We start from the raw sequence: 23,842 nt of genomic DNA, 5'->3' as shown, positions 1-23,842 counted from the left end.
CTATAAAAGACCAATGTGATTGGATTTATTTCTTTTATGTTTCTTTGGGATTGTAAATTAATTAATTTATTTTAATTTTTTTTGGGCATGTATTATTAAGTTTGTAATAATTTTTGGGTTGTAATTTCATTTATTTAAGTTCTTGTAAATTCGCCTTGGTATGCCAAGGATTACTATGTAATATTGGATTGCAAGAAGTTCAAGGAGGTCAAGAGCATTGGTGGGACTAGTGGGAGGAATTCAATATCAAGTATTGATTATGTACTCCTTCAGCAACTCTTGTAAAATGAATGAATGAAATGCACCTAGGAATGCCCTGATTCAATTCTTGGTGGCTCAGAATTGAATCCCTTAGAAAGTCTATGATCATACCATATTTACTGCTTATCCATGAATGCATGAGATGTATTGGAATGTATGCAATTATATGATATATGCATGCTAAATGGATAATGTGCAAAGTGAGACCTTAATAGTAATTAGGATGGCTATAAAATCTTCCAAACAAATGATTAAGTTGGAAATGGTATAATTAAAGTAATTATAACATAAGCCCTCCATTGGGGCAATTATTTTAAGAAATTTTAAATAGTTGCATGAGATGCAATTAATTTAAGAGATTTTCTTAAGAATAATTGTTGAGCATGAGATGTTGTAAATATGTAAATGGTTTAGTGGCCAATATTGGATGTACCTGAGGACATTAAAATTATTTGCATAATTACTGACTCAATGGGATCAACTTAACTAATGCAAGATAAGTCAATAATGGATGTACCTGAGATTTTGAGCATTAGGGGCTAGGTAAAGGATTGAACCTCACATGAGATGTGATGGGCAAGGAGTTGCTCACTTATAGTTTATTGTAATTCCAATAATGGATGTACCTGAGGATGATCAATAGAATTATAAGAATTCAATCACCCACTAGAAATCCATCCAACTAGGATTTCCGTTTTCTACTTTGGAAGTGTAGGATTCGCTAAGTTAGTGGAAGGACCAATTTGATTAAAAGACCATAATCATTTTGGTTAATTACATGATACATTTACTAATTAATCTGGTTATTTTCTGCAATTAATTTTCTGATAATAATGAGCACAAAACAACCACCACCATCCAATATCCTTGCAAGCATACTTGATCACAACAGGTTGACAGGACCTAATCTGTCTGATTGGCTAAGAAATTTGTAACTTGTCCTGAACCTTGAACATATAGGATATGTTCTAGATTCAAATGTTCCTGGTCCCTTACCTCCAGAGGCCACACAAGAGGAACATGAAACTTTGGATAAGTGGAAGGAGCATGATATGAGAGCTAAGTGTTACATGCTTGCTTCTATGAGTAATGAGTTACAGAAGCAACATGAGAACATGCAGAGTGCGAGTGAGATCCTCCTTCACCTACAAGAGTTGTATGGTGAGCACAGCAGGAATGCTAGGTATGAGATATCTAAGCTTATTCCGTATGAGGATGTCCGAGGGATGAATGTTGGGGATCATGTCCACAAGATGATTCGGTGATTAAGCAGCTTGGAACATCTTGACTTCAACATGGATTTCCAACTACAAACGGATTTGATCCTTGATCCCTTCCGAGTCTTTTGGGAATTTTGTGACAAATTTCCATATGACTAAACAGAATGCACCTTAGTGAATTACTCAACATGCTGGTTATTGCCCAAAAGAATATGCCGGGCAATAAAGGAAAAGAGGTAGCTTTGATTGCATCTTCTTCTACTGGAAAGTCCAACAAGAAGAAGCGCAATAAGAAAAAGAAATCTCAGATTCCTGGTCCTTCCAAGAAAATAGCTAAACAGAAAAGGAAGATTAAAGCTGATAAAGGCAAAGGAAAGTGTCTCCACTGCCAACAGGAAAGTGTTTCCATTGCCAACAGGAAAGTGTTTCCATTGTCAGTAAGAAAGTGTTTCCACTGGCCAGAGTATAGTAATCTAAATGAATACAATGCCATGGTGAAAACCAACTCAAGTTCAAAATATATTTGGCACTTAAGGTTACGTCATGTTGCAGAAGATAAGATTGCAAAATTGGAGAAAATGGGGATTCTATCCTCATTGGGTTCTGAGCCTACTCCAACTTGTGAATCTTGCCTTCAAGGAAAAAATGACTAGATTACCCTTTGTTGGACAAGGGCTAAGAGCTGAAAATATTTTGGAACTAATACATAGTGATGTATGTGGTCCGTTTAAAGAAATGGCTAGAAGGGGTTTTCATTATTTTATTACCTTTACTGATGATAAATCAAGGTTTGGGTATTTGTATTTGATGAAATACAAACATGAATCTTTTGAAAAGTTCAAAGAATTTAAATCTGAAGTAGAAAATCAAACAGGAAAGAATATTAAAGCTCTTCGATCAGATCGTGGAGGTGAATATTTGAGTACTGAATTTGATGAATACTTGAGAGAGCATGGCATTGTTTCTAAGCTGACTCCTCCAGGAATGCCACAGCTAAATGGTGTATCTGAAAGGAGAAATCGTACCCTATTGGATATGGTACGTAGTATGATGAGCTATATTGATATGCCAATCTCTTTTTGGGGATTTGCATTAGAATCAGCTTTATATATTCTGAATAGGATTCCATCAAAATCAGTTTCTTCCACACCTTATGAGATATGGCATGGAAGAAAACCAAGTCTTAAGCATGTTAAGATTTGGGGTTGTCCAGCTTATATCAAAAAGCTGAACACTGATAAATTGGAGACCAGATCAGAAAGAGGTCAATTTGTTGGATATCCAAAAGATAGTTTTGGATATTATTTTTATTTGCCTACTTCACAAAAGGTTGTGATAAGTAGAGATGCCACATTTCTTGAACAACAGTTTGTTCAAGAAGGAGGCAAAGGAAGGCAAATAGAGTTAGAATTGGAGAATTCTGACCAACCAATGCATCGATGGATATAGATCCATCTAGTCAACCTATACCCATTGATGAAACATCTACAGCTGTTCCTCGTAGAACAACCAGGGTATCTCACCCACCAGTGAGATATGGTTTTCTTCATGAAGAAGAACAAGAGTTGTCTACTCATGAAGAAGTAGATCATGGAGATGATCCACTTACCTATGAAGAAGCTATATCAGATATAGACTCTTCAAAATGGATTGATGCTATGAAATCCGAGATTGATTCCATGTATAAGAATCAAGTTTGGGATCTTGTTGACCCACCTGAAGGTATTGTACCTATAGGGAACAAATGGGTTTTCAAGAAGAAAATTGGTTCTGATGGAAAGGTAGAGACCTATAAGGCAAGGCTAGTAGCGAAAGGGTTTCGAAAAAAGGCAAGGAATAGACTATGAGGAGACTTTCTCGCCTGTTGCCATGCTTAAATCAATTAGGATTTTATTAGCAATAGCTGCATACTATGATTATGAGATTTGGCAGATGGATGTCAAAATAGCTTTTCTCAATGGATACATTGAAGAAAACATTTTCATGGAACAACCTAGGGGATTTGAATCCCAAGATGGTTCCAAGGTATGCAAGCTAAAGCGATCCATTTATGGGTTGAAACAAGCTTCGAGGAGTTGGAACATCCGTTTTGATGAAGCCATTAAATCTTTTGGTTTTATCAAAAATGAGGATGAGCCATGTGTATATAAGAAGGTTAGTGACAGTGCTATCACTTTCCTTGTCTTATATGTGGATGACATACTATTGATGGGTAATGATACAGGTATGTTGACGACTATAAAGGTATGGTTGTCAAATACATTCTCCATGAAAGACTTAGGGGAGGCAACCTATATTCTTGGGATTCGCATCTATAGAGATAGAGCGAAAAGAATAATTGGTTTATCCCAAAGTCTATACTTGGAAAAGGTGTTAAAGAGGTTTAACATGCTTGATTCCAAGAGAGGATTGTTACCAGTGAGACATGGTATCCATCTTTCTAAAGAGATGTCTCCAAAGACACCTGAAGAAAGAGATAAGATGGCCAGGATTCCATATGCTTCGACTATTGGAAGTTTAATGTATGCAATGTTGTGTACTAGGCCGGATATCGCATATGCTGTTAGTTTGACTAGCAGGTATCAATCCAATCCAGGTTTGGAACATCGATAGTCCAAGAATATCCTTAAGTACTTGAGAAGAACTAAGGATTTATTCTTGATTTATGGAGGTGGAGACTTGCAATTGGATGGTTATACTGATTCTGATTTCCAATCAGATATCGATGATAGAAAGTCTATCTCTGGATATGTGTTCATTTGTAATGGAGGTGCGATCGATTGGAAGAGTTCCAAGCAGAGCACGATTGCAGATTCCACTCATCGAGGTGAGTATATTCTCGCATCGATCTCGCAAAAGGAAGTCATTTGGATAAAGAAGTTCATGACAGAACTTACATGAGTTCCTTCCATTGAGTCGCAGGTTCCATTACACCGTGACAACAATGGAGCGATCATCTGAGCTAAGGAACCAAGGTCTCACCCAAAATCCAAACACATAGAAAGGCACTACCACATTATCGAGATATAGTTGGGCAAGGCGATATAGCCATGCGAAAAATAACATCACTAAAAATTCATGATCCATTCACTAAGCTTTTGTCACAAGTTCGATTAGACCGACATCTTGAGAAGTTTGGTCTAAGGTATTGTAATGAATGGCTCTAGTGCTAGTGGGAGATTGTTAGTAGTATGCCCTAGAGCATATCATTTAGTATGTTTCTTGTACATATTTTAATAATAAAAGGCATTTCTACTTTTCCGTTTACATAATATATTTATGTGTAATAGAAAAGGTCCATTGATATTTTGTTAGAAATATTATTCTTAAGTTGTTAAGAATATGAGTGACAATATTTCTAGCACAAAGTATCATAAATAGGTTCACAATCGAGGATACTTCATAATAAGGACATGACTTATCCAGAAAGATTGTATTCATGTTTGTTCCCAAGTTATTTATATGAGATATAAATAAGATGGAATGGTGAGTCTCATGCCATATAACAAACTTGATAGGCACTTATAAATGATAAGTAGGCCGAACCAGTGACACTTATGACAAGCACATGGAGTTTACTCTTGTCAATGTTTTGTCATAAATCATATCAGTGCATATAATCTTTAGACCTGAGATAGCACAGTTATCTTGTATATAGGTAGTTTGAGTTTGATACTGTTTTCATACTTGTACTATGTATGGGTATATGGGCATGTGTTGGCTCCTGCTAGTTATATATGGAGGTAGGTGTTGATCAAGATGGAATCTGTTCCTCTAAGTAAATAGAGTTAAAATCCTATGTTCATTTAATTGTTCTTGATGTTTCAAGTTCCTGCCAGAGACAGATAGATTTATTCGTAAAAGAGTTTACGATGAGAAAATCTTTTAATCAAGAACTGGAATTAAAAGAGAACATAATATTCATAGCAAATGGAGTTTGACATAAACCATGACTCACTTGAGTTGGGATTTTGTAATGAGAGATTCTAGTGCATGGTAACATATGATTATAGGTTCATTTAAGGTAAACCTTATTACTAATTGGGTGGCCATGGCATGCTATGCTAGGTGTTAACCATGGTCTATGAGGTTCATAAAATGATTTAGAGAAATCATTTATGGTAAGAAAGAGTTCTGATGATATTAAGAGTTGATATCATGTCTCATTGCCAATTAGTGATGAGCCTAGTAAGTCACACACATACACAAGTTATCACCTATTTAAATATGATTTAATTAATTAATTAAAGAGTTTAATTGATTAATTAAATAGATTTGGTTTGCAATTAAATTGCAAAGTCCCTAGCATGACTTGAAACCAAATCTAGATTATTGGATGTAGTATAAATTAAATTTATATTTAAAGTGTTTAAATATGAATTTAATTGATGAGAAATTAATTAATAGAGATTAATTAATTAATTTATATTTGATATAAATTAATTAGAAGAAGAAAATAATTATTTTGGGTTAAGAACTCAAAATTAAGACACAGGGGCATTTTGGTCATTTCACAGTGTGACACATGGCACCATGAGATGGTGACACATGGCATAACACATAAGCTTGCCAAATATTTTTTAATCATGTAAGATGATTAAAATCAAGATTAAATATAGGTTTGACACTTGGCACAATGTGATTGGGTCACTTAAACCTAGAGCTAATCAAAAGGTGACATGTGGCTAGGGTTTAATGTGTTAACCTAGCTATTTAAGTGTGGTTATGAAAAGAAAACATAACCAGCAGCCTCTCCTCTCAATTGTCACGCCACTTTGAGCCTCTCCAGCTATTTCTCTTCATCTCTCATCAATTCAAAGAGATTAGCCATCAATCTCTTGAATTAAGAACACTAGAAATTGTTTCTAGTGTCCTGTTTACATCTTTAATCTCTTAAAAGGCAGAACTTGATTTTCTAATTAATAGAAAAAGCTTTAGAAGCTATTCAAGGGCTGCCATAGGTGTTCTTGGTGTGGACAAGCTAGAGAGACAACATCTGGTGTCCTGAAGACGAATCTCAAAGGCGCAGACACGCTGCAGCACATCAAGAGGTTAGTGTAATCGTTCTTGATTTAATCTAGGGTTCTAAAATTAATCTGATTAATTTTAAAATCTTAAATGGCAAATACAGATCCAAAAACATATTAAAAGAGTTTTAATATGTTGTTTATCAGTGAAATCAAATAGATAAAAATAAATCTTGCATGGTGCATGTGACCCTAGGTGAAAATTTTTGAATTCAATGGTATAATCTTGTGTTTTTCACGCTTCCGTTCCTTCAATAATGTACTCGGAGAGCAGGTTAGGGGAGACCCTCCTGCCTAATGACTTGTATATTTTTGTTTTGAAATGAATCCAAGTCTTTTCATGTTCAATTTCTTGATAAGATCGAAAAACATCTAAACCAAATCACCTGAGTATTTAATCAATTGAATGCAGTTGAACATTAAACCCGAGATCGGTTATTAATCATAAAACATTAAGCTACTTGAAGAGATCGAAAAAACATTATACGTGAACATGAGATCAGATGGAGCCATGACCAAATATCGAATAAAACTTTAAAACATTTGAAGAGTGATTTGATAGAATTGTAAAGATTCAAAAATGACTTGAGCTTATTAAGGTCGAAATCATTATTTAGAGATCGGATAAATCCATAACTTTGTTTGAGGAATATTTAGGCAACTCAAGCGAGATACCTGATCACAACACTATACAGATGGAATTTTAAGGTATTTGTGCATAGAGAGATCGGAAAACAATAACATGCGAGATTGGATGGTCTGGAGACCCGGTATTGATTCAAACACATTGGATAAAGGCCAAGGGACCAGAAAGCAATCTAACTTGAACGTGAGATCGACTTACTCCGAAGACCGGCCATTAGTGAGTTCAGAGAAGCTACCTGTGATTGGGTCATCGATAGAGAACGAATAGTATAATAAAGTTTCAATTTTCAAAGAACCTCACATTTGAGGGTCGACCAAAATATGGTATCTACAGCTGCCCCTCTTTACATAATTTCTATTAAAGAGAATGAAATTCTCTTATATAGGAATCATGTAAAGATTTAGAACCATATTTTGGGCGGTTGGGATATTAGAATCCAGAGGTTGAAAATTGAGATCAACTCAGATCTCGGATAACAGGAAATTAAAGTGATTAAAATTAAAAATTAACTTGGATCTTGGACCCAGAGGTTGATAACAGGAAATTAAATGATGAAAATTAAAATCAACTTGGATCTTGAACCCATTGTCGCAATGGGATTTTGCGGTCGCCCGGACGATCACTCACCGAAGTGGGAAAGAGTGAGGAGTCGCCACCTTAGTTTTGAGGGGAACTAAAGAAAACCATTTGAGAAGATAAATAAAGAATGAAACCACTTCAAGACAGAGATTCTAGGTTCGGGGTCCGTAAACGGGTGGGGAAGGTGTTAGGCACCCCACCTCGTCCCTTAATAAGGGTAGGTAGATTTAATTTTGCGTCCTTTATAAATTAGTTAGAAGGGCTCGGATGGGAATGTTAGTCCTTTTGGTAAAAGGAATGTTTGATTTTTCACTGATCAGGATCACCCAGATACATAAGTAAATGAGACAACCTTAGTGAATTACTTTTGCATGTTAATTTTACTTAAAAAGGAATGTTTTACTTAAAGTTTAATTTAGAAGATCGGATAAGAACTCTCCTCCGATCTTCTTTTAGATATTAGAATTTTGGTTGGGGATCGGATAAGGACTCTCTTCCGATCCCTATTAAATATTTATTAGAGATTTTAATTTGGGATCGGATAAGAACTCTCCTCACCTCTTTTAAGTATTTATTAAAATTTTAAGCTGAGACCGGATAAGAACTCTCCTCCAATCTCTATTTATTAAAATTTTAAGCTGAGACCGGATAAGAACTCTCCTCCGATCTCTTTTAAATATTTATTAAAAATTTTGAATTGAGGTCGGATAAGAACTCTCCTCCGACCTCTTTTAAGTATTTATTAAAATTTTAAGCTGATACCGGATAAGAACTCTCCTCCGATCTCTTTCGGATTAGCAGGAGCCTGGAAGGGGCTTTGCCGATCTCCCGAATTTCAATTTCAGCTACATGTCACAAGAACCTAAAACTAAGGTTTCTGGCATTCAAAAATGCTGGAGGTTAGGTTTCTTGATACCCTATGACTAAATGGGTAATACTAAACTTGATTTACCGACCTTCCATGTAGTCATTTCACGCATACCTATTAATGTCCGATCTCATTTCGTCTAGTTTATTTTGGTTTTATTCCTCTTCATGGTATCTTGCCGAATTCCCGTTCACGTCAGCCTAATAGTTTGGCTATTTTCCTGACGTGTTATTCAAGCTTTCTCTTGTAAAAGAGGCCCTTAAGTTGCAGATACCTATATTTTGCCTGACCACTTACACGCTACTAGGAGCTAAAAGCTCGTATTCAGAAATGACGAAAATTGACGAAATGATGGACCGATCACTAAAGAGATAATTCGAGAGTAACGTTCTTTGAGATTTTTTTTTTTGCTTAGAATAAACTTAGAGTAAACCGCGTACGTAAAGAGAACAAAGAAAGTGCGAAAAGTAAACGCAAATACTTAATAAAACAGTAATATGAACTCTTACCTGTGAGGAGCCAAATATATTGAAATAACTGAGGTGGTAAATAGTGATGAAGATGGCGGATTGATCAGCCTGAGAGCGATGTCTGTGAGGAGCCAAATGTATTGAAATAACTATGAGGTGGTAAATAGTGATGAAGATGGCGGATTAACCAGCCTGAGAGTTGATGTCTGTCGTGAAACCGAGAGATGCTTTAGCTAAAAGGTAACCGGGTAAGAACCAGGTTTGAGCTTGAACAGAAGAAAAGAAAGCAAAGATGACGAGAGTATGACCAGATAATGAACAAACTGGAAATGTAGAGTTCCAGTATTCAAAATCTTTTCCAAGAAAACACTCAAAAACTAGTTTCAAAAGTCTTTTGATCACTACAAAACAGCAGAGTAACAAACTGAATGAAGTTTGAGTTCCTCCACGATAATAGCGACCTCTTGTCTATATTTTTTTGTCCGCCTGAGCAGCTTTTTCATGCAGTATTTATAGGAATCGTGTCCTCCCCATGAAGGGTCGATTTATTTTGAGGAAGATGGAGGGTCAAGATTTTGAAGTACATGATCGGATGTTCAGGAATTAAAGAGAATCAAAACGAATGGTGAGATCGCTTCGGAATATTTGTCCTTTTCCTCTTTTAACTGACGGTCTTGAATCCTCTTGTCCGGAACAATCTGAGGGCTAAGAGTGAAAAACGCTGGTATTGTCGTCTTCTCTTTTGATCCAAGGGTTCCGGATTCATCCTTACAAGTGAGATCAATGGTGGAGATTGGGATGTACAGGACTGTCATGACATACCCTGGCACCTGTCAGCATTGCGGGCGATTCTTAGGCGTGCGGTGGAGATCTCGTCTGCCACGCTTTAACTACCTCGGCTCTGATTCGACGACGTTATTGGAATTTGTCTTATTCTTTTGTCTTCCGATCCCTCCTAGCTCCTATTCCGATCTCTCATGCCGATCTCCTATCTCCGATCTCTTTTATCCCTTGATCACCGATTCGGTCCAAGCATTAATTACATCTCGATTCTCAAGCGTCCGCCGTTTTCCGCTCGACATTAAATGCCCATTTCCCTATATATACCCTGTCGACGGAGACATTTTCTTCATCGACTTTCCTCTCTTCTTTTCTTACTTTCCTGTCTAGCCGCTCGGTGGAAGTTACGCTATAACTGTGGCTTTGATCTTTTTCCGATGAACTTCTTTACTTACCGACTGAAAATTTATGATCCCGGTGATCGCATGACCTTAACTTACGACGGTGAGAGAACTGGATTTGACCGATCTGTATTGCGGACTTTGGTTGTACCGATCTCGAGTCGCTCTACTGAGTTCATTCGGCTTCTCATCGCATTGGGTGTTCCGACAGCGGGTCGGTTTCGAGTGGTAACATCGGTGACGATGTCTCTCATCTTCATGGGAGTCATAATCACCCCATCTGAGCTGCATATCTATCCGATGCCAACAGCCGGTCTCCTGGTCAAACACATCTTTTGATTCAGCCACAAGACTAGGCTTTGACATAGGCCTTTTAGATAGGATGTTCCACCGGTCTCTAGAGATCGCCCAAATGATGTAATCCTGAAATGTAATCAGATCTCGAGAGATTTCCCAAATGTTGTAGTTAGACCTTTATTGTAGTCCGATCGCTAGAGATTGCCCAAATGATGTATTTTATTTTCAATGCAATCCGATCTCTAGAGATCACAGAAATGATGTGATCCAATGTTAGTGTAGTCTGATCCCTAGAGATCGCCCAAATGATGTAATCCGAACTTTTGAAAATAAAGACTTTATTTTGTCGGTTATCATCTTATTATTTTTGCATTGATTATTTTCCGATCTCTAATGTGATTATCCAATCGATTCTTTACGAATGACACTTAGTGATCCTTTATTCAAAATTTTTAACTTATTATGCCGACCTCTAATAAACCAATCTCGAACATTCGGATATTTGAGAAAAGTGTCGAGCAATTGCCGAGTCCCACCAATCGATGCGCGCTTAGAACCTCGCGAGCATTAAATGCTCGGACTAGTATAAATAGGGGTGGGAGGGTTAGCCATTGCTCTCTCATTCCATTTTCAATCCCCGCTCACAACTTCAAGTTCTCTCATTTTCTCAGCCCGACGCCGATCGGACTCGGTAAGGGCTTTAATCCTCTTTTTAGTTTAAGTTCTTTGTTTTTCTTGAAAATGAGCTGCCGAAGGTCGAGAGCGGCGAGCCCTCCTTCCATTCAGTTCTCATGGTCATCGTCTGATGAAGAAGAGGCAATGGGCCCAGCGTGCAACCTAAACCCCTAGGGTCTCTCGCCTGTGTCGGGTCGGGTCATACCATCAAGGCTTGCACCACCTTCAAGGAGAGAGACCCTTCCTATAGACGAGCTTCCATCGGTTCTTCGGGAACCGACCGCAATCGCTTGTTCAAGAATACAATATTTGTCCGATTCATATGAGTGATCAAGTGCCATGGCGATCTTCGTGTCGATCATTCTTTTGAAGAGGATGACATGGTCATGGTGTACGAAGAACGCTTAAAGGCCGATCCGAGGTTCCCTCTAGACGATTTCTATAAGGAGGTCCTAAAATTTCACCGAACATCCATTGTTCAAATCCACCCTAACTCGTGGCGGATCTTGGTAGCTTTCCGAGGTCTATGCCGAGCTAAGGGAATCAGACCTACGGCTAAAGTGTTCGCCGAGCTGCACGCATCAACTCGCAAAGGAAGACGAACATCGGTTCTTTTCAGCGAAGCCTCGCTATGCGGACTCTTTTCCGATCCGCCTCATCCCTTAAGAATTGGAAGAACCTGGTTCTAATTCCGAGGAGTAAAGATCCGAGCCGCTTTGAGGACTTTCCTCGTAGCTGGTGGTACCAGGGCCCTCGCTCAAGCACTTTACCCCGAGTCAAGAGGAAAGCTTGATAGTGATGGAGCTGAAAAGTCGTGCCACCACTCTAAAATATTCTGCCCAAATGCGGTGATCGAATCGCACCATTGGACCATGCAATCGATCACGGCCGAGATCGCGAACTTCCGCTCTCTGACCTCGGCATTGGTATTTTCTATATCTCAGTTCTCAGGACCTTAGCGATCTCACTAACCTTTTCTTTGTGCAGGTATGGCGGGTGGTGAGGGTTCTAGGAAGCGGAAGAAGGACAAAGAGATCTTCCGGAAAGTAAAGGAGATGAAGCGTTCGGAACGTCTTCAAACACCCGGTCACGAACCTGGGGAGATGCAAAGAGACCCGCCTCAACCCTCGGTCCGCCGACCATTGAGGTCGCGATCTCCTCCTAGATCGGAAGAGCACCCGCCTATCTCGATTATTCCAAGCACGGAAAGGGAGCCTTCTCAATCTTCTCGAGGACCTCTTCTCGTGGCGCTCGACATCGACCGATCGCTTGAAGAATAACCGATCGTTAGGGAGAACCCGATTTTGCCAAAGTCCCGGGATCTACCATCTTCTTCGGGAGGATCGGACAAAGTATCCCGGAGTGGTCTCGATGATATCTTGACTCGAACCATGAGCCTAAACGTGGAGTGTCCGTGAGCGGACCATGATTCGGGAAAAGATTCTACCGGGTAAGGAGGTCGGGAAGAAAAATCAGGAAGTGGCTTCCCTCCGATCTCAACTCTCATCCGCTCAAGATTATATATCTCAAGTTGAGGGACGGGCGAAGTACCATGAAGACCAGCTGGCCGAAAGGTCTCGTGACTTGGCTGAAAGTGAACGGGCTCTCAGAGAAGTCCAGGCACTTCAGGCCAACGGCCGCCAGTGTCGCTCAACTTGTAGAGGAGCTTAACGCGAAGGATAAGGAGCTTTCGGAGAAAGACAAAGAGCTTAAGGAAAAGGATGAAGAGATGGTGTCGGGAATAGCCGGAGCCTATGTGAATGCTCATAAAGATCTCTTGGCCGAACTCCGGCGCTATCCTCAAGAGGACTTCTCTTGGATGGACGACTGGCTCCGGGCGATGGTGAAGATAGTGAGGAGGAGGGCGAGGAAGAGAGAGAGAGTGAGCAGAATGTAAATCAGGCTGGGGGTGATCCCCCAGCCGAATAACTTGTACAAATTATGAAATGAAATGGAATATCTCTTTTGTTTAATGAATGGATGTGATTGGAAAATCTTTGAATTGCCTAAGTATTTGATTGTATGAGCATAGCGAAACATGAACTAAATGCCATTATTGATCTAAGTATAAAAGATCGGAAAGCACAATAAGCATGAGATCGGTGGGGGAGAAATGCTGAACGGGACTTGGTTAAAATTGAAAATTTAACTTGAACACTTAAGATCGGAACCCTCGTTAAACCGAACCCAAACTTTAGCTCTTAATCTTCCGAAAAGGAGGTCGGCAATAAAACTGGTAGGAAAAGATCTAGTGCCAGTTCATTTTATTTATCAACAGAGATCAGGAATATACTTGACAGGTCCGGAAATTCGACAACGGGTTTGAGAGGTCGGTAAATGATTTGAGAGATCGGCGAGGCTTAATGAATATGAGGACTCAGCATTAATTCAATTCTTGTGAGGAGAGATCGGAAATGTGACCGCCTAAAGAGGGATCGGAAACGAGATTAGCTGTTCAAAGAAGAATTTTATTGATTCTAGGGACCGGCCAAAATATGGTGTCGACACCCATAGGTTGATGGCAAGAAATTAAATGCTGAAAATTAAAATCAACTTGGATCTTGAACCCAGAGGTTGATCACAGGAAATTAAATGCTGAAAATTAAAATCAACTTGGATTTTGAACCCAGAGGTTGATGACAGGAAATTAAATGCTGAAAATTAAATCCACTTGGATCTTAAACCCAGAGATTTATGATAGGAAATTAAATGTTAAAAATTAAAATTAACTTGGATATAACTTAGCTAACTATCGTAAATAAGCTTTGTGTATATACCTCAAATGCTCGTAAAGCAAATATGATGCAGGGTGTTATTCCAGACAAAGTTTACTTAATAAGATCCCGAAGATAAACGATTGATAGAAATGGCGAGGAGGAGTTACGAGCCTTGGCACATGATTTTCTCTAGCACATTTTGGCTCTTACTTCTTTCCATTTCTGACTAAAAGTGCCCTTTTGGGTTTTCAATCTTTTTTTTTTTTTCCTGACTCCTTTTTCTAGGGCTTCCTTTCGAATTTTCACCTTTCGCTCATTTTTTAGAAAGTGCCCTTGTGAGTTTTTGCCTTCTTTTCCCTCATCTTGCTAGGAGCGCCCTTTCGGGTTTTCACTCATACATTTTATTTTTTTTTTTAGGAAGCGTCCTTGCAGGTTTTTGCTTCTTAGATGCACCAGTTGCTCGATGATTATTTGCCCTCCTGTAAATCTCAAAGTAAAACATATAAAGTTACATGTGTTTTGATTCTCCTTAAAAAAAAAAAAGCTTTCAACAAATTAATAGCACATAAACCAAAGTAGATAAAATATGCACGAATTTATTCATGGTGTAAGAAGATAATTATACTATAGTTTTATGATCAAAAGTATGAAGGTATAACTTTATGGAAAAGGGTACAAGGATAAATCTCACAAACGTCATTAGTTAACTTTGAAGTCTTCACAATTGCCATCGTTTCAAGTGGCCTTCTGCAAAGCGTGCTGTGCATTTTACTGCCCCTAGATCTTGGAATCCTCTTTGTTTATTTGTCGTCTTTGGCTAGAAGCACCCTTCTAGGTTTTCACTCCTAGTTTTTTTTTAACTCCCTTTTCGAGGGCGTCCTTTCAGATTTTCACCCTTTGCTCATTTTGCAAAAAGTAACCTTGCCCTCATTTTGCTAGGAGCACCCTTTTGGGTTTTCACTCCTATATATATATATATATTTTTTTTTATGCATAATATCTTTTCACCGCATCCAAATTCACCGGCCTCAATAATTCTTCCCCATCCATGTGAGTTAAGATGAGTGCACCACCAGAAAATGCTTTTTTAACCACATAAGGCCCTTCATAAGTTGGTGACCATTTACCTCGAGGATCACTTTGATCTGGGAGGACCTTCTTTAGAACTAGATCTCCTGATTGGAATTCGTAAGGGCGTACGTTCTTATCGAATGCTCTGGCCATCCTTCTTTGGTACAGCTGATCGTGGCCATCCTTCTTTTCTCATTTATCAAATTCAGCTGGTCTAACCTTGATTGAACTAATTCTGTCTCATCTAGTTCTGCCTCTTTTAGAATCCTTAAAGAGGGAATTTCTACCTCAATTGGCAGAACAGCTTCCATCCCATAGACCAGCAAATATGGAGTTGCCCCGATTGATGTTCGTACCATAGTTCAGTAGGCGTGAAGCGCAAAGGGAAACATATCATGCCAATCTTTATAAATAACTGTCATCTTTCCAATTATCCGCTTGAGATTTTTATTGGCAGCTTCTATAGCTCTGTTCATCTGGGGTTTATATGGCGATGAATTGAGATGCCATATCTTGTATTGATTGCACAACTTCTGAATCTTTGGACCATTCAGATTTTTGGCATTATCGGTGATAAACTCCCCTGGAAGACCATACCAGCAGATAATATTATTCTTGAAGAACTTCAGAAAGGTGTTCTGAGTGATGTGAGCATATGAAGTTGCTTCCACCCATTTAGTGAAGTAGTCGATGGCTACTAAAATGAATCTATGCCCATTGGATGCTTTCAGATTAATCGGACCGATCATGTCGATACCCCACATTGCAAATGGCCATGGTGAGGCGAGATTGTAGAGCTAACGTGGTGGGACATTTATGTGGTTAGCATAAACTTGGCATTTATGACACTTTCAGAAGTAACTCCACCTTAAGATCTGCTTCGCCATCATATACCAATTGCTATGAGTAGCGCAGTTCCCCTCATGAGTTTCAAATAGAATTCTTCTTGCTTCTTTGGCATTTATGCACCTCAACAATTCACCATTGAAGCTTCTCTTGTACAAGACTTCACCACTGGGGAAATATCCCATTGCTAATCTTCTGATCATTCTCCTTTCGTTTCTGCTTGCCCCAGGAGGATATTCCCTATTTTTGATGTAAACCTGAACATCATGATACCAGGGTTTGCCATATGTTTCTTCTTCGATCATAAGGTAGTATGCTAGCTCACTTCTTGCTTTGATTTGCAATAACTGCGTTATTTGCCCTTCCTCCATTTGTGTCATCACTGCCAGAGTAGCTAAGGCATTAGCAAATTGGTTCTTGTCCTGGCTCAGGTGAGTGAAAGAGATCTCTTCAAATTCGTTGATTAGTTCAAGGAGATATTTTTGATATAGGATAAGTTTCGGATCTTTAGTTTACCATTCCCCTTTGACTTGGTAAATGATCAAAGCTGAATCCTCATATACCTCTAATTTCTTTATCTTCATTTTGATGGCTGCCTGTAAGCCGCTTACGCAGGCTTCATATTTTGCTACATTGATTGTGCAGCCGAATCTCAGCTTAACATTTATTGGGAAATGTATCCGACTTGGGGCAACCAGCACTGCTCTAATCCCATTACTAGTTAAATTGACTGCTCCATCAAAATACATTTCCCATACATCATTTGGACCCTTAGCATCATTGTTCACTGCGTTAATATATTCTTCTAGGAATTCAAAATCCAGGGCTTCATAATCATTGATTGGGTCTCAGCTAGGAGGTCAGCTATCACACTTCCTTTTACTGCTTTTCTTGTGATATAAACTATGTCATACTGAAAAAGTATGACTTGCCATTTTGCTAATCTCCCAGGTATTAAAGGGCTTTCAAATACATACTTGATCGGATCCATCCTGGAGATGAGCCATGTTTTATGATTCAACATGTAATCTTTGAGTTGATTCGCTGTCCAAGCCAATGCACAACATGTCTTTTTCAGGGATGAGTATCTCGACTCACAGTCATTGAATTTCTTGCTCAAATAGTAAATGGCTATTTCTTTCCTTCCGGTATCATCATGCTATCCCAGAACACAACCCATCGAGCTCTGTTGAACTACCATATATAGAATTAATGGCCTACCCATCACTGGAGGAACCAGTATCGGTAGATTTGATAAGTACTATTTAATCCTTTCGAAAGCCTCTTGACAAACTTGGCCCCATTTGGCAGTATTATTCTTTCTAAGTAACTTGAAAATTGGTTCACCTTTGGTGGTGAGGTTATAGATGAACCTCGAGATGTATTTCAACTTTCCCAGGAAACTACGCACATCTCTTTCTGTTTTGAGGAGGGTATGTCACACCCTATCCCTCTGTAAGGCATAACATGATCCCGTAGTATACCTAATGAATTACCAACTCCGTCTACTGATAACCCATTAAATACACTACAAGGGATTTTAAAAACTTTTCTTACTTCTTTTACAGTGGTGAGCACTATTTACAAGTGTTAAAAACCTTTTAGAACTGAAGCGATAGAACTAACACATTTGAATTATTTGGAATTTCTGTAAAAGTTTTGGCAGAGTGCCATCTGTATTTTGGATAAAACAATTCTTCAGAAAACCTGTAAAAAGCACTTCAATATATATTTCTAAATCTCAACTCCAACATGTTTCTCAACACAACATATTTCTCAACTCAAATCCATAGTAATTTTTCAAAGACTGAGATAAAAGAAATATAATACAAATTTTACAACTCAAAATATCTCATAATTTACTTTACAACTTCAATGCACAATTTTAATTTACAACTGCTCAAAACCAAAAACAATATATACATACAGTGAACATACATTACAGTTCAAAATGCAAAATGTGGTATACTTGTTATACCCGAAAATCTCTCGCTGGATGTTCTAGCAAATTAGTCTCACGCTACTGTCTGTCTGTCTACTTATGATAAAGAATAAAAGCTATCGCTGAGATAATGTCTCAGTGGTGCACAACATTAACCAAATACAACTTTAAATCACAATTCATAAATCATATAAATGATGGATACGTAAAATCATAGTTAAATTCAAGACAATGAATGTCAGAAGGAATTTAACACAATATCACAATAAATCTCAGAAATCCAAACATAGTTAAATTTAAAAGACAGTGAATGTCAATAAGAATTTAAATTCATTTTACAATCTCACAATACATATCAATAAATCACACACAGCTTAATCATGTTCCAAAGTTCAATTCGTCCCAAAAGCCGATGGCTAATGAGGTATTCAATTCGTCCCAAAAGTCAATGACTAATGAGGAATAACATAGCTAGCTAGCAAAAATATGAGTACTCATCCAATTCGTCCTCAACAGGCACACACCTCAACACTTCAGCTAGAGAAGGAATTCAATTCATCCCACTAGACAAGCTAGCGAGGAATACAATCAATATACATGATAGCTGTGGTTTGAAATCATTTCCAATGCTTTTCAATCAATCAGTATCCATCAATATCATTCAAATAATTTTTCACAATTTGAAACCATTTACAATGCTTTCCAAGCAATAAATATTCATTCAAACACATTTCCACAATTTAAAACAAGTCCCAAAAGTCAATGACTAATGAGGAATAACATAGCTAGCTAGCAAAAATATGAGTTCTCATCCAATTCTTCCTCAACAGGCACACACCTCAACACTTCAGCCAGAGAGGGAATTCAATTCATCCCACTAAACAAGCTAGCGAGGAATACAATCAATATACATGATAGTTGTGGTTTGAAATCATTTCCAATGCTTTTCAATCAATCAGTATCCATCAATATCATTCAAATAATTTTTCACAATTTCAAACCATTTACAGTGCTTTCCAAGCAATAAATATTCATTCAAACACATTTCCACAATTTAAAACAATAATGTACAAATAGTCATAATTCATTTCAATTGAAAAATTCAAAAGAAATAGTTGTTGTGCACAAACCTCTGATAACTGTTTCCTGGTCTTGACTCAGTGTTTCCTTCCCTTTTCCTGAGTCTTTGCTAACTGAGAAACACAATTTGAAGTGTTTCAGTACTCAATTAAACTGTCTCTAACGATAATGCTTGATAAGTAATTCACTGAATGCTATTATTTGCTTAATCAACCTAATATATCAACCCTCGATGCGTTTTAGGTAAATTAGGTTTTATTGTTACTAATATGTCACATTTGATAGTCTTTTAGGATTGGTACATGTTACCAATTTCAGTTCTGTGTATATTGCATTTTCTTGTAATTTGCTGGATTCCAGGATACTAGTTTGACCTAGCCGGACGACCTAGTTTCCTTGGTTTTTGGGTTTCGGTCAAAACTATAAACTTGTAGATCTATGTCTTGTGGAATGCAGGGCAAAATTTTAGGTCGTTCTGAGTTATGTAGACCAAGTTATGTTCATTTTACTATTGCTGGTCAAATTGCACCAAAATTGGTCATTTTAGGTCACTTTAGGTCATTTTAGGTTCGGCTAGTTTTTGGACCCGAACTTGTGCAAGCTTTTTGACTTGCTTATAGTCATTTCTGGGCTTTGGTACCTTCATAAGACTTGTAGATATGGGTCTTAACTATTGATGGTTAAAATTTCAGGTCAATTGGACCTGTTTTGAATGAGTTATGGTCTAAACACTAACTTCTGCCCAAATGGTCAATTTTCAGGCCTCAATTGCACTTAATCCGGATTTGGTCATTTTTCAAGCTACCTTGCAAGCAGAATTTTGGAAAGCTTTCTTCATGAAAGTTGGCACATTTTGTGCCTAGTTTCACCTCCAATTGGTCTCATACCAGTTGGAGCCACACAATTAAAGTTATAGGCCTAAAACTCAAACTACCTTATTGCAATTCTTGCATACACATCAAGGATCACTTTTAACACTCACCAAACTCAACATTCAAACCAATTCTGGTTGTACCACAACCTAAACATAATTAACAACATTTTATAGGTCATTTTGGCAGCTTACAATTACATTCAATGTGCACCAACAAGTGCAGAATTTTTCAATCCAACTTACAACAATTCAATCACCTATTCATGCTCATTTACATGTCCAACTTCACACCATCATTCATGCATTCAAACTGCCATAACAACCAACACATTTTAACATCATTATTCCATAAACCAAGCATGAATTCCAGCATTCTTCAAGGGTTAGCAAACTGCCACAATGGTACACTTACATTCCATTACTTTCCAAGCTTTAAATTTTATTTTACATTTACATATACTAAGTATACATCACCCAACAATTTCCTACACAATATACATTTAATCAATCATTTAATTCACCATTTACAAGCACAAATAAACTGCCTTCAAGGTGCTTCCATGGCTGCCAAAAGTGCACATTCCCATTCAACATCAAAACTCAAAAATTTCTCCATAAATCAAACACCCATAATATCCTTACAAACTTTAACAAAGCAATAATAAAAAACTCAAACTTACCTATTGTTGGGACTTGCTAAATCTTCACTAAAACTTCTTAATATTGGTATATACTTCTTTCTTGTGAAGTGGGGATAAATTTTAAAGAAGCAACCTTGGTGTTTGGGGGTGAAATGGAGGAGATGATGAAGCTTGAATTACATGCGGCAATGGAGGTTTTGGGAGCTCTTCATCTACGGCAATGGTGATTTCTAAAGTTGAAGATGATGTTTTAGTGGAGTAATCTGCCCACTTAAGGTATATTATAATACTTAGTGGTCCACTTACGCAAAATCAATTATATTATATGTTTAAATATGTTAATTACCTAATTTGAACCCCATTTTTGCTATTTATATTAGGTACCCCTAAATTAATTTTGCATTATATTTTCCAAGTGTAATATTATTTATTTTTAATGGACATTTAGGTCAAAAGATAACTCGGGGTGTCAAATGACCACAATGCCCCTGTTCAGGTTGTATTCCCGATTTTTCGGTAACACTGGGTTTTGTCTGTTTTTCTATTTTCCACTTTTCTTTGTACTAATTATTTAATTTTTATTTAATATTTCTAATGATATTTATACTTCAATAGGGGTCTATTTAAGTCCTAAAAATATTTTCCAGATTCCCATGGTCCGGGTATAGTCAACGGTCCACGCCGTGACTTATGATCTGATCACCCATCGTTAGGGTTCTCGGCTCGCTTAACTTGGTTGCATTTCTTTACTATTATTTTTCCTTTGTTTTTCTTGCATTTTCTTTTCTTGTATTTCATTATTTTATGTCTCCTCACTCATATCGAAGTGTAGTTCTTGGCATCCTATTTGTCAGGACAACCTTTGGTCACCGAAAGATAAGCACTCCGAACATAGGGGTGTTACAATTCTCCCTTAAATAAATTTTGTCTCAAATTTTTACAGGCATTAGTCCACTGAGCAGTGTGAGTCTGTCTCCTCATATCCTCTTCACGTTACCAAGTAGCTTCCGGTCTTGAATGATGGTTCCACAAAGACTTTAACGGTGTATCTGTTATTCCTCATTGCTTCACCTCATAAGCCAAAATTTTTATGGGTTCTTCCTCATATGCGAGGTCTGGATTTACCTCAATCTCTTCAACTGATAGTACATGAGATGGGTCAGATCTGTATCTCCTTAACATGGACACATGGAAGACACTGTGTATCCTTGCTAGCTCTGGAGGTAATGCCAACCGATATGCCAAAGTACCCACTCTTTCCAGAACCTCATATGGTCCGATGAAATGAGGACTCAGTTACCCTTTTCTGTCAAATCTCATAATTCTCTTCCAAGGAGAAACTTTGAGGAATACTTTATCACCCACTGCAAATTCAATATCTCTTCTCTTCAGATCAACATAGGACTTCTGATGGTCTGATGCAGCCTTGAGTCTATCTCTGATCAATATGATCTTTTCCGTTGTCTGCTGAACAATTTCTGGCCCAATCATCTTCCTTTCACCTACTTCATCCCAACATAAGGGAGTTCTACACTTTCTGCCATACAAAGCTTCATATGGAGGCATCCCAATGCTTGATTGGTAGCTGTTGTTATAAGCAAACTCAATCAAAAGCAAGTGTGTATCCCAACTACCTTCAAATTCAATCACACAAGCCCGTAGCATATCCTCCAATATCTGAATTACCCTCCCAGACTAGCCATGCATGCATGGGTGGAATCTTTGTCTTTGAAGTTCAATTTAGTTCCTAGGGCTCTCAAGACTACCCGAGAATCTAGAAGTGAACCTAGGATCTCTGTCAGACACAATTGATACTGGCACTCCATGCAGTTTTACAATCTCATATATGTACAATCTGGCCAATCTTTCCAGGCTATAGTCCATCTGAACTGGCAAAAAGTGAGCAGACTTGGTCAATCTGTCAACTATAACCCATACTACATCATGACTACTCTGTGTCCTTGGAAGTCCTGTAACAAAATCCATAGTTATCCGTTCCCATTTCCACTCTGGTACTGACAAAGGATGTAACAAACCAGCTGGAACTTGATGTTATGCCTTTACTTGTTGACAAGTTAGGCATTTAGAAACAAATTCAGGTATATCTCTCTTCATACCCATCCACCAGTAATGCTCTTTCAGCCCTCTGTACATTTTAGTTCCACCAGGGTGCATAGCAAAAGGAGATTCATGTGCTTCCTTCATAATGATCTGTCTCAATTCAGCATCATTAGGAATGCACATTCTGCCCTGATGTAGCAATAAACCATCATCTTTCACAGAAAATTCAGGTTTCTTGCACGGCTGGACTTCTTTCAGTAGCTTCTGATATTTATCATCACTCTGAGTAGCCATTCTGATCTGATCAATCAACATTGGCTGTACATGCCATGCAACTACTGTCTGTCCCTCATCATCAATCTCTAAACTGGCATGCTGTGCTTTCAATTCATATACCATGGACAAAGGAGAAACTCTAAGACTTGCCATAGTCTTGCGACTTAAGGCGTCAGCCACCACATTTGCTTTCCCTGGCTGATAGTCTATTAAGCAATCATAATCTTTAATGAGTTCTAACCATCTCCTCTGCCTTAAATTCAATTCGTTCTGGGTGCCCAAATACTTCAAGCTCTTGTGATCTGTGTAAATGTAGCATTTCTCCCCATACAAATAGTGTCTCGGATCTTGAGCAAAAACAATATTGCTAGCTCGGATCATGTGTTGGGTAGTTCCTCTCATGCGGTTTTAGCTGGCGTGATGCATAAGCAATGACATTTCGATCTTGCATCGATTGCGACCTAACCCATTGTGAGAAGCATCACTATAAACTGTGTATTCTTTACCCGGAGTAGGTAAAGTGAGAACTGGAGCTTCAGTTAAACACCTCTTTAACTCATCAAAACTCTGTTGACATTTATCTGTCCACTGAAATTTTACATCTTTCCGAAGTAATTTGGTCAGTGGAGAAGATAACATAGAAAACCCCTTCACAAACCGACGGTAATATCCAGCTAAACCTAGAAAACTATGAATTTCTGTGATGTTCTTGGGCGGTTTCTAATTAAGGATAGCTTCTACCTTGCTGGAATCTATCTTGATCCCTTTAGCTGACACAACATGCCCCAAAAAGGAGATTTCTATCAGCCAAAATTCACATTTCGACAATTTGGCGTATAGCTGTTTCTCCCTTAAGGTCTGCAGTACAATCCACAGATGTCTGTCATGCTCCTCTACATTCCTCGAGTATATCAAAATGTCATCAATAAACACTACCACAAATTGATCGAGATATGGTCTGAAGATAGTGTTCATCAGATACATAAAAGCAGCTGGAGCATTTGTTAACCCGAATGGCATTACTAGAAACTCATAGTGGCCATACCGAGTTCTGAAAGCAGTTTTTGGAATACTTTGCTCTTGCACCTTCAACTGATAATAACCAGATCG

Source organism: Hevea brasiliensis, chromosome 12 (genome assembly GCF_030052815.1).
Source record: "Hevea brasiliensis isolate MT/VB/25A 57/8 chromosome 12, ASM3005281v1, whole genome shotgun sequence".
NCBI classification, from domain to species: Eukaryota; Viridiplantae; Streptophyta; class Magnoliopsida; order Malpighiales; family Euphorbiaceae; genus Hevea; species Hevea brasiliensis.
Note: the sequence above shows the minus strand (reverse complement) of the source record.